Below are 6000 nucleotides of genomic sequence, written 5' to 3' on the forward strand. Positions count from 1 at the left end.
TCACACCTCAGCAGTTCTTAAATCTTGACTTGAAGTGCAGATGAGTCAAATCGAGAACCACACATATAACCATTTTCTCATAACCCCCTTCGGTCGTCTGTGAAAGGCAGGTCTCGTTATGCACTGGATCACCTCAGAGTCGAGCCACAGAAACACGACCGGCCATACGTAGTCATTTTAGATGTTTGTTAAACACCACAGCTGCTCTGTTTGAGCAATATCGCCCACACACGCTGCACCTCAGATCCTCTGATAACTGCGTGATGGAGAGAGTTTGTGAAACAAACGGTTCTGTTATTGAAATGAGGTTCTGCTCCAGATGTCTGGGATTTAAGAGTTGTTATGAGATAACATTGTAGTTACTTAGGAAGTTAGGTATTCGTCTCTGTCATGCATGCGGCATGTAACAGTGTTTGAATTAGCCTGAAGATCAGATTGGGAACAGATTCAACTGAATGTAGTGCAGCATGTTGGCATGTTGTATAATAGACAGTCCTACCATTTGGCTGGCAAAAAAGGTCCTTGTTCTTAAAAACCAGTACCATAGCAACCAAGCTGTGGAACAAGCTTTGCCAATATACAGCAAACATAACATATCAGTCGCACTCACATTACTTTTAATTCAAGAGACGCTACTTGAAACAGTGCCGATTAGATGTTCTTCAGTATTTTTTGAAATGATACACAGTAAATTGTTATTGAAATTGTTTAATTCACCAGACGGAATTTTAGATGTTACTCCAACATAACATAGCACATCATTGTGGCATATAATACACCAAGTTCTCCCTTCTTCATTGATAGCCAAACCAAACATAACATGACTTCTACCATAGGCATAGAAAACATGGAAAAATGTAATTACTGTCCAGTGTGTGAAAGGTCCACACTTCTACAAAAAATATATGAAAAAGAGCTCGCAATTTGATAAAGTACCAACATGTCTCACTCATGCCAATGAAAAATGATGTTGTCAAGTGTCTGCTAGAAAGAGCCTGACCTCCCTTTTAAAAAGGACAGTATCTGTCAATTGTTTGCGTGTAAAAAAAAAAACCTTCGTTGTCCCTTTTTTTTATTCTCCTGAAAAGCAGGGAAGATTGTCTTTGCTAAAAAAGGGCCAGGATGGGAAATCGAGGCAAGGACTGCTCCTAACTGGTGTAAGACACAAGGGACTACTTGAACGTACAATCAGGATTTTGACCTCTTGGGTCGTCTGCAGCAATTTCTTGATTACTGAAACTAAAAGACCATCTCCAGCAGACGAACATGGGGAAACTTTCCATACATCACAAGTTAGAGATGAGAGAAACATCCTGTTCCACACTTTACAGTTGATAGTTGAAAAGTCATTGTTAGTCATTGTTAGTGTTCCTTTTTACCTTTGTTTTCATGTATTAAAACATATTATGCACATTAATCATAATGAGTTTTGCCACTTTTTTGCAAATGTGCCAGAATAAATATGGAGACTAAATCTCATATTTAGCCCCTTGTAGGTAAACAGCATAAAATAACTAATTAAAAAGGAGAAAGAAATATAACATCATTTTGTATAAAAGAATGATGCAGTATCTAGGGAGAATAAACTAGATTGAACTTCTGACAAGCCTACTCCGATAGACTCCAACCATATTTTTCTCTGAAAATTGTTTCATATTTTCTTATTACTTTGCCAAATATCACAAAAATAAAACCTTTCATTTCTGATTTAGGTTTGAGCTCTCCCAAAGTTAAAGTGCAAACAAACAAGATTGTCTTGTTTGGTCATTGTGAGCTCCATTGTTTCTGACACATGGTATGTCATGCTCAAGTAGTTTTCCTTCCTCATCAATTACAGTGTTTATGTACCTGCAGAATCCAGAATGCTCGGTGCATGATTGTAATTTTCATATTTCAAATCCAATAAATTGCTTCATCTTTAAAGCCCCTCATCTTCTATTTAGGTCTTCTTTTTCCCTCCCATGCGACATTTATTTTCGTCAGATGCATCTGCATTCATTAGAATCAAATCTACCTGAGTGTTTTCCCTCTCTTTGGTTTAGTTTTATCCCTGTCTGTGTCTCTTCTAAGTAATGATACTTTCTATCACTCCAAAGTGTTTTCAATCAGTCTCCCTGGTTTTAGAGAAATTGACTTCAAAGGCATGGAGCGAGTGAAAAATGAGGATTGAATTCTAACTTGGGATTAAATTTGGAAAAAAAAAAAAAAAAAATCATCCTGGTGAAAGTCATTCACGGAGAGCTCCAGGTGCCTCCATACAAATCCTGATGAAGGTTACACTGTGAAAACTAGGTTGCAAGAGCGAATGTGATGAAAGTGTTTTACTTGTGTTTTGTCAATGTTGAAGTGGATCCCCTCAGCGTGTGACAGGTTGGGCGATCATTTGCAGCAAGAGCAAATGAGAAGATGAATAAGATTTTTTTAGTTTTGTTTTGTTTTTATTAAACATTTTTCAATATATTTTGGTTTGGCTGACATCTGAGAGAATAATTTTTGTTTTGGCCTTTTTCTTGTGAGAAAGAGGCTAATGGGTTTAGTAAAGTTACAGTTTGTATTGTTTGTTTGGATTTTAACAAGAAACAAGTATTTTCTTTTAGTATTTACAGTGAGATGTAAAGCTCAAAGTTAAATCCAAATCATGGATTCATCTAAATATAGTGTTTTATGGCATATAAAGTATGTCAAAATACAGGTTCCATTTATGGCAGTTATGAAAACTAATAAAATCTTGATTTTCTTTTTTCAAATTATTTGTTACACTGCTCTGCTTTTTGATTTGACATAGGCATTTGTTGAGTTAAAGTCTCAAACAACTTAATACGATTTTATGATTAAGGTTCTGCAAGGTTTTTAAACGATACACAAAGTTTATTTTGAACACTGAACAAGAAGATTAAGTTATTCCGAGTTTTTATCCAAGACGAAGAATCTTTTCTCCATCGATCTCTGAATGACACACTAATTTGCGATAAACCTTACATTTTCTTCTCCTTCTTTTCACATAGCTTGAGCCCTGGTGAATCCCAACCCTCCCACTGAAATGCATACATAACAGGAACATTACACTATGTCGAGTAATGTGAACCGAATTACTTTTATGTGCCTTGTCAAAATATGCACACTAACCAGAACAGACAACAATAAGTTAGGTTTTTTTTTTTTTTCTTAATCCATTAAACTGTCTTTTTGTTACTAGAGCAAATCTAATTTAAAAAAAAAAAACAGATAGAAATTACAGAAAAGACTACCGATTTCAGTCATAATAACAGATATTCTGCTAATATGTAATTATTACGGAACTGAGCTCACTTATCCATATGGACTGTTTTAATCTGAAACACTAATTCACATTACTGCTCCATTTTAAATCTTCATTAGTAAGTTTAATTACATTTGTTAATTATGAGCCATGTAATGACTTAAATCCCTTTTTCCCCCAACATCCACATACATGCAGCCTGCGGCCTCTGCATTCCCTGCTTGTCAGCCTCAGATAAAAATACAGGAGAGTTTTCAGGGGATGGGGTGGAAGCCCATTTTTCATCTATTTCTTTTGAAAAATGGATTATAATATTAAAGGAAACTGCTCAATAACCACTGCAGAGAGGAATGCTTCCCACTTAATTGAATTAGGGTTTTTCATTTCTGTGATTTCTGTGTTTGTTTTTTGGCAGCTGCCATCTGTTTGCCCGGGACCAGCTCTATTAATAAGCTATTCAGATTGAGAAAGGGGCTTTATTCCAGCAACTGTTTCTCACCTCCTCTCTCTCTCTTTTGCTCTCTGTCTCTCTCCCTTTCTCACTTGCTCACTCACTCAAACGATTGTCATGGAAATCATTAGAGGTGCCAAGCCGCAGACAAAAGAAAGAGCTTTAACACACACCTGAGCCAAAAAGAACAGAATTGTAGTCTAATTATGATGGGAACAATTAAGACTGTGCATATTTATTGACAGGGGACTTCACACAGTAGCATATGCTCATGAATACTAAAAAATAAAAAAAAAATCAGTCAGGGAGAGGAAGGATGGCTGATGGTGCTGAATCTGAATGCCTATTAAAAACTGTAACAGCATCGCTACGGAGTAAAGTAAATCTATATTTAAAACAAAACTACAGCTTACTTACTTAGGACTGTGAAGACAATTTGGTTAAATGTAATTGCAGTAAACTGAAGAAAGAGGGAAAAAAATTAGGAATAGTTGTCATTAGCCAAAATAAACACAATTTCTTTCTTTCTCTCTTTATCCTCTCCTGTCTCCTTTTCGATGTTCCAAGAAGAAGAAAGTCCAATGTAGTCTTTGTTCTGTATTCTGATCACACGTCTCTCTCCCCAAGTAATACAAGTCTACTTTAAAATTCATAACTACATTTGGAAAGAATAAAAGGGTACCCTGATGGAATATTTCCAAGGAGCTTACTTGAGAGGAAATACTATTCGCTTTGGAATATTTAATAACCTTAACCTAGTCTTTAAGACATACAGCAGTAATAACATTTAAAAAAAAAAAATAGTGGTGACTGGAAAATAAATAAATAAATCAAACTATGGCTTAGCATGAAATGAGCAGCTATAATTCCTGCCTGCAGGCAGACGATGAGAGAAAAAGTGAGAACGAAAGTAGACAAAAGATGGTGAGAATCCTTGTCAAAGTTAGAGAGTCGGCTCAAGTCGACTCTCATTTTCTGCTTTGCTTTTCCTCTCCCCTCTTCTGCCTAGGAGGGAGTTTGAATTGAATCAAACAACCTAGATTGATTAAGCTTGGAAGAATGACTTTCCAATGACACAGGACTCAGCAGCAGCCTCAGCCCATCCCTTCTGTACAGATTTGACATGGTTCTATTGAGAAAGTGATACAGGAGTGATTGCAGTTTGTTCCTGTGGATTCTGTGTGAGCCTGAAATGTTTTCTCATTGTACTAAGTGTTGTCACCATTGTGCGGTTCCTTAAAGGTCCCATTTGATTCATGTTGAATCCTGCTTCGGCTCGAATGCCTCTCCGGAAAAGGAGCACAATGGATGAGTGTGAGAAAATAGATAACATGCTTCTCCAGTTGGAATATGAATTGCTCTGAGAGAGCCTTGGTATTAATCTCTTGTCCTCTTTCCTTTCTCTTGTTCTTTTGTGTTTGTGGAGAGGGTGTTGGGAAGGCGGGGTACAGTTAGGGATATTGTGGGATGTCCTGCTCGGGATTTAGTCAGAACCAATCAACGCTGTAATGTTCTCAGTCTCTTTTCTCTTTTCAACACCACCACTGTTTTAAAAAAAAAAAATCATTGTGGAGACACAGAGACCCCTACTGTCTGTAAAACACAGCAGCAGCACTTTTCCTCCCATACCTGATACTCTACTGCCACCTGCCAGCTTTAAACATAATGTGATGCACCAGTTCGGTCTATTGTATGGTCACGATGCTTCAGTTGATGTAAACTTTACATATCTAAACATAAAAAAACGTGGATTATATGAATGGGTGCTTACTAAAAATCTACGCTACACATGAATGGGTTTTCAGCGTGAATTAGACGACTAAATGCTTACAAATTGTGCACTTTTTCTATCACAACAAAACAAAAGGCTTTGTCCCCGTGATTTTATAGCTTGTGGAACTGCATTTATGGGGACATAACTTATGTTGTCGACTGCATGAGATTACTCTGTGGAGACATTTTATCCCACTCGTCCTAAATGAAGTTTAAATGCTGAAGTTTGCAGTTATGCAGAGTGTTATGAATATCCTGCCCACACAAGTTTGGTGAAATAGTCACATTTGTTTTAGCCATTAACAGATCTTTTTTGTTCATGTCTTACTTATTTAAACTGCTGAAAAGGGCTTCACATTTATATTAATTATATTTAATTAATTAGAAAATGTTAGTAGTGAAAATGAACTGCTTAATTGTCTTAGAAAAAAAAACAGTTAAGCGGTTTTGGCTTAACTGTTTTGGTATGCTTGATGTTTTTAGAATAAGATTAAGAGTAAAACAACAACAAAACTTA

This window comes from Poecilia mexicana, unplaced genomic scaffold, assembly GCF_051168715.1.
Source record: "Poecilia mexicana isolate PSO_F unplaced genomic scaffold, ASM5116871v1 scaffold_5, whole genome shotgun sequence".
Taxonomy (NCBI): Eukaryota; Metazoa; Chordata; class Actinopteri; order Cyprinodontiformes; family Poeciliidae; genus Poecilia; species Poecilia mexicana.